Below are 12973 nucleotides of genomic sequence, written 5' to 3'. Positions count from 1 at the left end.
CTCTCGAATTCCAACAAAGCGACAAAAGCTATTGGGGGAATAAGAGAGGAAGAACAAATAGGAGGAGGAGCACCAAATTTCTCCAAGATCTAGATCTAGTGGATTTCCCTCACAAAGAGAGAATTTTGTTTGGTAAAGATGTAGATCTAGATCTGCTCTATCTTTTCCTCAAATATGAGCAAGAATCATGGAGAGATTAGAGTGAGAGGAAGCTTCTTAAGGTCAACAATAGAGTTGAGAGAGTAGGAGAAGCAACCACTCAATGGGGAAGAAGACCCCTTTTTATATGGGAGGAGGAGCACTAGCCGTTTGGAGAAAAGGTCTCCATTTTCGCACCCGGCCGGACCTTCCGGGCTTTGCCGCACCATTCCGGTCACCCGAACTTGTCCAGCCAGCCCCGGACCCATTCCAGCGACTAATCTGAGAGCCAGGACCATTTCGCCGGACTAGGGGCTGGCCGGACCACTTCGGCTGGCAGCGCACCGCACACCAAAAACGTCACCATTTTCACATTGGGACTCCGAATTTGATGGTCTTGGGCTCATTGGAATCACAACGAAAATCTCTACAAAATCATACAGGTAAACATCATAGTCCAACCACGGATTATAAGATCAAAAGGGGAAAGTTTAACCTATCTATAAGAGCTAAACTGGTAACACCTCCAATAAGGAAATTGCAACAACTTGAGTTAGAAAACTCGAATTTAGGTGAAAACAATTTAGTTGGAAATAGGATGAGAAGAGGTACCCCACAAAGAGTGAAAATATAACGAATAAGTGGGGTAGATTTTTTCATGCATTTAGAGGTGAAACCTCTCAAAACAAAGAACCAGGAAAAACTCCAATAACGAAAACACAACAAGCATTTTATGTGGAATCCGTTTTCGATGAACTAGAGATTGTGATGAGAATAAGCACAAGCTCTAAAAAACCATATGGATAAAATCCAAATAACAACCAAGAAAGATGATGCAATGATGCAAAGGTTTGAACTCTCTCCGAACGATACGATCAAGTTACTCACTCGAGAGCCCCTTGATAGTGCGGAAACTAACCTCTAACCCGGTCTCCCAACTAAACCACGAGACCGGTAAGAAAGAAACCCCACAAATAGTGAAAATATAAAGAATAAGTGGGGTAGATTTTTTCATGCATTTACATGTGAAACCTCTCAAAACGAAGAACCGGTAAAAACTCCAATATCAAAAACACAACAAGTATTTCATGTGGAATCCGTTTTCGATGAACTAGAGATTGTCATGAGAATAGGCACAAGCTCTAAAAAATCATATGGATAAGATCCAAATAACAACAAAGAAAGATGATGCAAGGATGCAAATACTTGAACTCTCTTAGAACGATACGATCAAGTTACTCACTCGAGAGCCCCTTGATATTGCGACAACTAACCTCTAACCCGGTCTCCCAACTAAACCACGAGACCGGTGATACGTCCAATTTGCATCACTATTTTATATCATAATTTGCTGTTATTCATTGATATATTTCATATTGGGACACAATACTTATGTTATTTCATCTATTTTGCATGTTTCATGATTATTTGGAGATCGCGCACCGGAGTCAGGATTCTGCTGGAAAAAGCACCGTCAGGATGCAATATTTCGGAAGATCAACTGTGGACGGAAATTTCACCAAAAATCCTTTTTTCCAGATGACGGAGAAGGCCAGAAGGGGGAGCCGAGAAGACCCAAGGTGGGGCCAGACCACAGGCCGGCGCGGCCCATGGCCTGGCCGCGCCACCTTGTGGTGTGGGGGCCCCACAGCCCCTTTCGCCTCCTTTTCTTCGCGAAACCCTTCGTCCCGAAAACCTAAGCCACGAGAGGGATCCTCACGAAGAGTTACGGCCGCCTCTGCGGGGCGGAGAACACCAGAGAGAAAAGAGCTGTCCGGCGGGCGAGGAATCCGCCGGGAAATTCCCTCCCGGAGGGGAAATCGACGCCATCGTCACCCGCCATCGAGCTGGACATCATCTCCATCACCATCATCATCATCTCCACCATCATCACCGCCGTCTCCACCGCTGGACATCGTCACCGCTGTAGCAATTTGGGTTTGATCTTGATTGTTTGATAGGGGAAACTCTCCCGGTACTGATTTCTACTTGTTATTGATGCTATTGAGTGAAACCATTGAACCAAGGTTTATGTTCAGATTGTTATTCATCATCATATCACCTCTGATCATGTTCCATATGATGTCTCGTGAGTAGTTCGTTTAGTTCTTGAGGACATGGGTGAAGTCTAAATGTTAGTAGTGAATTATGGTTGAGTAATATTCAATGTTATGATATTTAAGTTGTGGTGTCATTCTTCTAGTGGTGTCGTGTGAACGTCGACTACACGACACTTCACCTTTATGGGCCTAGGGGAATGCATCTTGTACTCGTTTGCCAATTGCGGGGTTGCCGGAGTGACGAAACCCGAGCCCCCGTTGGTATATCGATGCGAGGAGGGATCGCAGGATCTCGAGTTTAAGGTCTGTGGTTAGATTTATCTTAATTACTTTCTTGTAGTTGCGGATGCTTGCAAGGGGTATAATCACAAGTATGTATTAGTCCTAGGAAGGGCGGTACATTAGCATAGGTTCACCCACACAACACTTATCAAAACAATGAAGATTAATCAGCTGCATGTAGCGAAAGCACTAGACTAAAATCCCGTGTGTCCTCAAGAACGTTTGGTCATTATAAGTAAACAAATCGGCTTGTCCTTTGTGCTAAAAAGGATTGGGCCACTCGCTGCAATTATTTCTCTCGCATTTTACTTACTTGTACTTTATTCATCTGTTACATCAAAACCCCCTGAATACTTGTCTGTGAGCATTTACAGTGAATCCTTCATCGAAACTGCTTGTCAACACCTTCTGCTCCTCGTTGGGTTCGACACTCTTATTTATCGAAAGTACTACGATACACCCCCTATACTTGTGGGTCATCAAGACTATTTTCCGACGCCGTTGCCGGGGAGTGAAGCGCTATTGGTAAGTGGAATTGGTAAGGAAAACCTTTACTGTTTGTGCTGATTTTATTTCTGCCTGCTGTTATAAGTCATTATGGAGAGATCTTCTCTTCAATTTCTATTTGGGAAATCTACTACTACTGAAACGGTAGTGGATGAGGCGCCAGGTGAGGAAGTAATACCATATAAAATACCTATGAAAATCATTGAACGTGTTATGGATAACCACTATGAAGGGGATGGAACTGTCCATCCTGGTGATCATTTACTGTTTTTGCATGAATTATGCGGGTTATTCAAATGTGCAGGTATTACTATGAATGAAGTTAGAAAGAAACTATTCTCTATATCGTCTGTACGGTAAAGCGGCGCATTGGTATAAATTGTCTGAAGAATGGTGATTCTCTTGATTGGGAGGACATTGTGCCTTTATTTTATTCCAAATTTTATCCTCCAAGTGAAATTCACAAAGATCGGAACCGCATATATAATTTCTGGCCTCATGATGGAGAGAGTATTGCCCAAGCTTGGGGGAGATTGAAGTCTTTAATGCTCAAATGCCCCATTCATGAGCTTCCTGGTAATGTTATTATTGATAATTTCTATGCAAGACTTTCTTTTCAAGACAAGACCTTGCTTGATACTTCTTGTTCTGGATCATTTACGCGCAACAAAGAAGAGTTTAAAAGGGACCTTCTTGATCGGATCCAAGAAAATACTGAAGGTTGGGAGAACGACAAGGATAGAGAATTAGGTATAATTTATGATTATAAATGCATTGAAGCTTTTATGGATACTGATAAATTTCGTAATATGAGTGCTACATATGGTCTTGATTCTCAAGTTGCTGCAGATCTTTATAAAGCTTTTGCCTCTCATTATGAATTGCCTAAGAGGAATTTTGATAAGTATCATGAACCGTATAAAGATAAAATTGATTCATCTATTAATAAGTGTGTTGTAGTTGAAACTGCTGATCATGTTATTCCTGAAGCTTATATTGAAAAAACTCCTTTTCCTGCTAAAATGAAGGGGTACTCTGTTATAAATAGTGCGGTTCATAAAAGTGAAAAGAAACCTATAGAACCCGAAGAACAAATAAAAGTTGAACTCTTCATTGCAATAGTTAAAGATCTTGTGACTGAAAATGTAGAGGATGGTCATATTATTTTCTGTGAAGATGCTTCTAATATTGTATCACATCCTAATAAACCCAAACAAGTTAGTGTTCCTTATGAGCTTTACACGGAGACTATTATGGTTTATGTGATATTGGTGCAAGTGTTAGTGCTATTCCTTATGAGCTTTACACGGAGACTATGCACGAAATTGATTCTTGTGAACTTGAAGATATTGATGTGGTTATTCAGCTGGCTAATAGAGAAACTATTTCTCCAATTGGTATTATTCGAGATGTGGAAGTTCTATGTGGTAAGATTAAATATCCTGCTGACTTTTTGGTACTTGGTTCTGCTGCTAGTGATTATTGTCCTATCATTTTTGGTAGACCTTTTCTAAATACTTGTGGAGCTATTATCGATTGCAAGAAAGAGAAAATTTTGACTAAATTTGCTGGTGAATCTTATGAGTTTAACTTCTCTAAATTTACCAAAACTCCTTATAAAGCTGATTTGCCTAGTAATGATTTTAAAATGGAGCAAGTGTGCATCTATTGTTCTTGTTCCTAATAATCCTTTGCAGCAACATTTGGAGAATAGCGAGAGTGAAGTTTTTAGGAAAGAAAGAGATGAGCTTGAGGAGATTTTTCTTCGCCAACCTATTCTCAAGCATGATTTACCAGTGGAAGATTTGGGTACAACACCGCCACCAAAGGAAGATCCTGTTTTTAATTTAAAGCCTTTGCTCGATAATCTTAAATATGCTCATATTGATGATAAGAAAATATATCCTGTTATTATTAGTTCTAAGCTTACAGAGTTTGAAGAAGAAAGATTATTGCAAATATTGAAGAAACACCGAGGTGCTATTGGCTATACTCTTGATGACTTGAAGGGGATTTCTCCCTCTATTTGCCAACACGCATTAATATGGAAGATGATGCGAAGCCTGTTGTTGAACCTCAGCGTCGTCTAATTCCTAAGATGAAGGATGTGGTAAGAAATGAGGTATTACGACTTCTTGAAGCTGGTATTATATATCCTATTGCTTGATAGTAGATGGGTTAGTCCTGTGCATTGCGTTCCTAAGAAAGGAGGAATGACTGTTGTGCCTAATGATAATGATGAGCTCATACCTCAAAGAGTAGTTGTAGGGTATAGAATGTGCATTGATTATCGAAAAGTTAATAAAGTTACTAAGAAAGATCATTACCCTTTGCCTTTTATTGATCAAATGTTAGAAAGGTTATCTAAAAATACTCATTTTTGCTTTCTTGATGGTTATTCTGGGTTTTCGCAAATTGCTGTTAAAACTAAAGATCAAGAGAAAACCACTTTTACTTGTCCCTATGGAACTTATGCTTATAGGCGTATGCCTTTTGGTTTATGTAATGCTCCTGCTACTTTTCAAAGATGCATGTCTGCTATTTTTCATGGCTTTTGTGAGAGTATTGTGGAAGTATTCATGGATGATTTTTCCGTCTATGGGAATTCTTTTGATAGTTGCTTGCGAAACCTTGATAAAGTTTTGCAGAGATGTGAAGAAACTAACCTTGTTCTTAATTGGGAGAAATGCCACTTTATGGTTAATGAAGGAATTGTATTGGGACATAAAATTTCTGAGAGAGGTATTGAAGTTGATAGAGCTAAAGTCGAAGCAATTGAGAAGATGCCCTATCCGAGGGATGTTAAAGGTATTCGTAGTGTTCTTGGTCATGCTGGGTTTTATAGGAGATTTATTAAAGATTTCTCCAAGATTTCAAAGCCTCTTACTAATCTTCTTCAAAAAGATGTACCTTTTGTTTTTGATGATGATTGTAAGGAAGCTTTTGAAACCCTAAAGAAAGCCTTAACAACTGCTCCTGTAGTTGAACCTCCTGATTGGAACTTACCATTTGAAATTATGTGTGATGCTAGTGATTTTGCTGTAGGCGCTGTTCTTGGACAACGGGTAGATAAGAAATTGAATGTTATTCATTATGCTAGTAAAACTCTTGATGTCTGCTCAAAGAAATTATGCTACTACCGAAAAAGAATTGTTAGCTGTAGTCTTTGCTTGTGATAAATTTAGATCTTATATTGTTGATTCAAAAGTTACAATTCATACCGATCATGCTTGCAATTAGATACCTTATGACAAAGAAAGATGCTAAGCCGAGGCTTATTAGATGGGTACTTCTTTTGCAAGAATTTGATTTACATATTGTAGATAGGAAAGGTGCTGATAATCCAGTTGCTGATAATTTGTCTAGATTGGAAAATATTGCTTATGATCCTGTTCCTGTTAATGATAGTTTTCCGAATGAAAAATTGGCTGTAATAAAGGTGAGCTCGCGAGACAGTCCTTGGTATGTCGATTATGCTAACTTTATTGTTTCCAAGTACTTGCCTCCAACCTTTTCAGCTCAGCAGAGGAGGAAATTCTTTTATGACTTGAGGCATTATTTCGGGATGACCCACACTTATATAAAGAAGGAGTGGATGGTATTCTGCGAAGGTGTGTTCCCGAATATGAACAACAAGAGATATTGAGTAAATGTCATGGTAGTGCTTATGGAGGACATCACGCTGGAGATAGAACCGCGCAAAAGGTTCTACAATCAGGTTTTTATTGGCCAACTCTCTTCAAAATGCAAGGAAGTTTATTTTATCTTGTGATGAATGTCAAATGGTTGGTAATATCTCCAGACGCAATGAAATGCGTATGAATTATACTCTTGTTATTGAACCGTTTGATTGTTGGGGATTTGACTTCATGGGACCTTTTCCCTCTTCAGAAGGTAACACTCATATACTTGTTGCTGTTGATTATGTTACTAAATGGGTGGAAGCCATACCTACAAAAAGTGCTGATGGTGAGACCTCTTTAAAAATGCTTTTAGATATTATTTTTCCTAGATTTGGAGTACCTAGATATATTATGACTGATGGAGGTTCTCATTTTATTCATGGAGGTTTTAGAAAGACTCTTGCTAGGTATGGTATTAATCATAGAATTGCTTCCGCTTATCACCCTCAAACTAGTGGTCAAGTAGAATTATCAAATAGGGAGATTAAATCTATTTTGGGAAAGACCGTTAATAAATCTAGAAAGAATTGGGCTAGTAAATTGAAGGAAGCACTATGGGCTTATAGAACTGCTTATAAAAACCCCATGGGAATGTCACCTTATAAAATGGTTTACGGAAAAGCTTGTCATTTACCTTTAGAACTAGAACACAAAGCTTATTGAGTCGTTAGAGAATTAAATAAAGATCCTAAACTTGCCGGTAATAAGAGGTTGCTACAATTAAGTTCTCTAGATGAATGGAGAAGTGAAGCTTATGAAAATGCTAAACTCTTCAAAGAGAAAGTTAAGAAATGGCATGATAGAAGGATCATCAAAAGAGAGTTTAATATTGGGGATAAAGTCCTATTGTATCGGTCTCGTCTCAGACTCTTTGCAGGAAATTACTCTCGAAATGGGAAGGACCATATGTTGTTGAGGAGGTGTATCGTTCGAGAGCAATTAAAATTAGCTCTCTCCAAGGCAATGCTACGCAAGTGGTGAATGGACAAAGACTCACGCATTATATCTCGGGTGATTCTTATAATGTTGATGTTGATATTATTCAAGTGGAAACACCGGAGGCTTTCATCAAAGGACAAATTGACGATCCGCCGTAACTCGACTTTGAATAGGTAACAGTACTGGTAATGAAAATTTCGCAATTTACTTTCCGAACAATATTTTTGCTGTTTTTGGAAAATATGAAAAATTACGAGATCGAAACGGAGTGGAGGAGACGCACAAGGGCGTGCCCCCATAGGCCGGCGCGGGCCCCAGCCTGGCCGCGCCGACCTATGAGGACACCGCCTCGTCGCCTCTTTCCGACTCTGGTTCGACCTGGTACTTTCCGTTTGTTCCGAATTTTTTTATTATATAATCCCCCGGACCCCTGGAGGTCCGTATATCGTTTTCTCGACGTGTTTTGTTTCGAGTCTGTTTCGCTGGGATTTGTCTTTGATTTAGGAGCACCATGGTCTCCCACAACAAGGACAAGGAGCCTTCGGAGGAAGGTATGCAAGACCCCGAGTTGAAGGAAGAAGTGAAGGAGGATGAAGAGGAAGTCGAAGAAGTTCCGCAAGTGCACCCGCGCACCACCATTGCAAGCATCGGAGTGGTGTCAAACCCGTTCAACGCCAAGAAGAGCGCACGGATTAGAACCGGAGGAGGATTTCCACGTCATTACCTAGCTCCAAGGACATCTTCTTCAGGCATTCACCATCCCTTCCGCAATCTAATCTACAATAATCAAATTGAAAGGACTCCCAAGGCAGCGTTGCCTAGCAATTGGGATATAGATCGTTCTAACAATGCAGGAAGGACGAAGCCTCGAAGCTGAAGGTCGGGGAAATAACTCCAAGAATTGGGACTCGCCGTCGGACATACTTCTTAATCGCGTCGAGCACAATTCGGAGATGATCCGCAACCTCATGTACAAGATTGACGAGCTTCAGGAGCTTGTGGATAAGCTTGTGAGGAATTCATCACCACCATCGCCAAAGGATTGATTCATCATCGGTATTGGCATCCCCTTGGTTTGTTTCAAGCTTGGGGGAGTGCCGCGGTATCACATCATCACTACCTTTTACTTTTTACTATCAAGTAGTGTCATATCATGAGTAGGGAAGTTATCGTATAAGATGGGTTGCAGTGTGGAAGTATCTCTCCTTTAGTTTGTCTATGTATCCCTTGGTGTGAGTTATCGTTATGGAATATTAATGAGAAGTCTTATCATTTACATATTGCACACCTTATTTTAGTTTGCAATTTCTACTATATGATTGATCTTGATTTTAGTATTGGTACCACTTTGGGAGCATTGAGTAAATCTATTTGGTTTTGGCAAACTTAGCAATGGTCAATAGTAACAACACTTTGAGTTCAAGAAGAATAGAGGAAATACATGTAGAAGATGTTATTATCTTTCTTATCAGTCCTTAGCTTGGTATTTTGAAGTTAAAAATGTTTGTGCTTACAAGTAAGATGCATGATTGTTTCTATCACATGTATATTTGTTTGTTTCCCTCAACTCTTATGCTTGCTATTTAACCTTGCTAGCCAAAGACCTGTACTGAGAGGGAATACTTCTCGTGCATCCAAACTCGAACCCAAACCTATGCCATTTGTGTCCACCATATCTACCTACTGCATGGTATTTTCTGCCATTCCAAGTAAATACTTCATGTGCTACCTTTAAACAATTCAAAACTTATTACTCTTTATTTGTGTCAATGTTTTATAGCTCATGAGGAAGTATGTGGTGTTTTATCTTTCGAGTCTTGTTAGGCAGCCTCCACTAATGGACTAGTGGCTTCATCCACTTATCCTATAATTTTGCAATAAGAGTCGGCAACGGGGTTCCCAGCCCCAATTAATCAACTTTCATTAATAATTCTCTTCACATGTTTTGCCCCGATTCATCGAGTAAGCAACTTAATTTTGCAATAGACACTCCTCCATGGTATGAGATTGTTGGAAGGCACCCGAGGATTCGGTTAGCCATGGCTTGTGTAAGCAAAGGTTGGGGGAGTTTCATCCTTAAATAAACTAAAGTACATGTGTAAACAAAAGAGAAGAGGGATGATCTACCTTGCTGGTAGAGATAACGTCCTTCATGGGAGCCGCTCTTTGGAGGTCTGTTTGGCAAAGGGGTTAGAGTACCCGCTACCAGTCGTTGACAACGACAAACACCTCTCAAAACTTTACTTTTATTCTCTTTATATGATTTCAAAACTGAAAAAGCTCTAGCACATGATTTAATCCCTGCTTCCCTCTGCGAAGGGCCTGTCTTTTACTTTATGTCGAGTCAGTAAACCTATTTCCCTGCATCTCAAGCAAGCATTTGAGTTGCTGTGATCGAACTATTATATTGTGATTTGCTTCATCATGTCTTTACTCTTTCTTGTTTAGTACAAGTTTTACCTGAATGAATATAGCTTTGAAAGTCATCAATGATTACTATGATTTAGTATGCAAGTTTACCATAAGCTTTAATATGAGAGCGCTGCTCAATAGATAAATATAATCTGTTAAATGTTCTCTGACCAAGAACAAAGTTTGCCATCACCAATTATGATTCCTTATGCACCTTTATTTGTGATTACCTTATACTTGTTTCAAGTTGGGTTATATGAGGAAGTTGTTTACTATAATGTCTTGTGTGAATGAATATGATGCTTCTTGTCCGTATTTTATTTATCGACTCTTCACTCCATAAACATGTGGTCCTGTTTACCGAGTTCAGTTTCGCCTGGGGACAAGCGAAGTCTAAGCTTGGGGGAGTTGATACGTCCAATTTGCATCACTATTTTATATCATAATTTGCTCGTTATTCATTGATATATTTCATATTGGGACACAATACTTATGTTATTTCATCTATTTTGCATGTTTCATGATTATTTGGAGATCGCGCACCGGAGTCGGGATTCTGCTGGAAAAAGCACCGTCGGGATGCAATATTTCGGAAGATCAACTCGTGGAAGGAAATTTCACCAAAAATCCTATTTTTCCGGATGACGGAGAAGGCCGAAGGGGGAGCCGAGAAGACCCAAGGTGGGGCCGGACCACGGGCCGGCGCGGCCCATGGCTCGGCCGCGCCACCTTGTGGTGTGGGGGCCCACAGCCCCTTTCGCCTCCTTTTCTTCGCGAAACCCTTCGTCCCGAAAACCTAAGCCACAGAGGGATCCTCACGAAGAGTTACAGCCGCCTCTGCGGGGCGGAGAACACCAGAGAGAAAAGAGCTCTCCGGCGGGCAGAATCCGCCGGGGAAATTCCCTCCCGGAGGGGGAAATCGACGCCATCGTCACCGCCATCGAGCTGGACATCATCTCCATCACCATCATCATCATCTCCACCATCATCACCGCCGTCTCCACCGCTGGACATCGTCACCGCTGTAGCAATTTGGGTTTGATCTTGATTGTTTGATAGGGGAAACTCTCCCAGTATCGATTTCTACTTGTTATTGATGCTATTGAGTGAAACCATTGAACCAAGGTTTATGTTCAGATTGTTATTCATCATCATATCACCTCTGATCATGTTCCATATGATGTCTCGTGAGTAGTTCGTTTAGTTCTTGAGGACATGGGTGAAGTCTAAATGTTAGTAGTGAATTATGGTTGAGTAATATTCAATGTTATGATATTTAAGTTGTGGTGTCATTCTTCTAGTGGTGTCGTGTGAACGTCGACTACACGACACTTCACCTTTATGGGCCTAGGGGAATGCATCTTGTACTCGTTTGCCAATTGCGGGGTTGCCGGAGTGACGAAACCCGAGCCCCCGTTGGTATATCGATGCGGGAGGGATCGCAGGATCTCGCAGTTTAAGGCTGTGGTTAGATTTATCTTAATTACTTTCTTGTAGTTGCGGATGCTTGCAAGGGGTATAATCACAAGTATGTATTAGTCCTAGGAAGGGCGGTACATTAGCATAGGTTCACCCACACAACACTTATCAAAACAATGAAGATTAATCAGTCCGCATGTAGCGAAAGCACTAGACTAAAATCCCGTGTGTCCTCAAGAACGTTTGGTCATTATAAGTAAACAAACCGGCTTGTCCTTTGTGCTAAAAAGGATTGGGCCACTCGCTGCAATTATTTCTCTCGCATTTTACTTACTTGTACTTTATTCATCTGTTACATCAAAACCCCCGAATACTTGTCTGTGAGCATTTACAGTGAATCCTTCATCGAAACTGCTTGTCAACACCTTCTGCTCCTCGTTGGGTTCGACACTCTTATTTATCGAAAGTACTACGATACACCCCCTATACTTGTGGGTCATCAACCGGTAAGAAAGAGACCCCACAAAGAGTGAAAATATAATGAATAAGTGGGGTAGAATTTTTCATGCATTTAGAGGTGAAACCTCACAAAACGAAGAACCGGGAAAAACTCCAATATCGAAAACACAACAAGTATTTCATGTGGAATCCATTTTCGATGAACTAGAGATTGTCATGAGAATAAGCACAAGCTCTAAAAAAACATATGGATAAGATCCAAATAACAACCAAGAAAGATGATACAAGGATGCAAAGGTTTGAACTCTCTCCGAACGATACGATCAAGTTACTCACTCGAGAGCCCCTTGATAGTGCGGCAACTAACCTAACCTTGCACATTCCACTTGAGATCGGTGATGCTGATCTTGACCGCAACAACATGGAACACCTTTCTTGATGGTGCTTGCTTGATGAAGTCAAGCTAATTGCTCCCCCATACTCCACAATGGGAGAGCTTCTTCTTCGACGCATCTTCACATATCTATGATCACCATATGAAAGGCAAGCTTCAAGCATATGATCTCTTCGAGTTGGCTCATCTTGAACTTGCACTTTATTTCTTCTTATTGCAACCTTGAAGCCAACATATGGTACGCGCGTTGCCTATGGATAACTCCTACAATTATAACTCAGTGCAAACATTAGTCCATAGGGATTGTCATTAATTACCAAAACCACACATGGGAGCTCCATGCACTTTCAGAGGCGCCACAGGGCGGCCACACCAGGCCATGGCGCGGCCCAAGCCCTGGCCGCACCATGGGGTGGTGTGCCCCCCCCCCCGGCGTCCACCGACCTCTCCCTTCCACCTATTTATTCACGATCTCAGAAAAAACCTAAATACTCGAGCCTCCATCCACGAAAAGTTCCGTCGCGGCTGCCATCGCTGATCCTAGCTCGGGATGGTTCTGAAGCTCTTCCCGGCATCCTGCCGGAGAGGGAGGTCATCACCGGAGGCCTCTACATCGCCATGCCCACCTCCGAAGTGATGCGTGACTAGTTCATCTCTGGACTACGGGTCCATAGCAGTAG

Source organism: Lolium rigidum, chromosome 7 (assembly GCF_022539505.1).
Source record: "Lolium rigidum isolate FL_2022 chromosome 7, APGP_CSIRO_Lrig_0.1, whole genome shotgun sequence".
NCBI classification, from domain to species: Eukaryota; Viridiplantae; Streptophyta; class Magnoliopsida; order Poales; family Poaceae; genus Lolium; species Lolium rigidum.
This window is presented reverse-complemented; position numbering follows the sequence as displayed.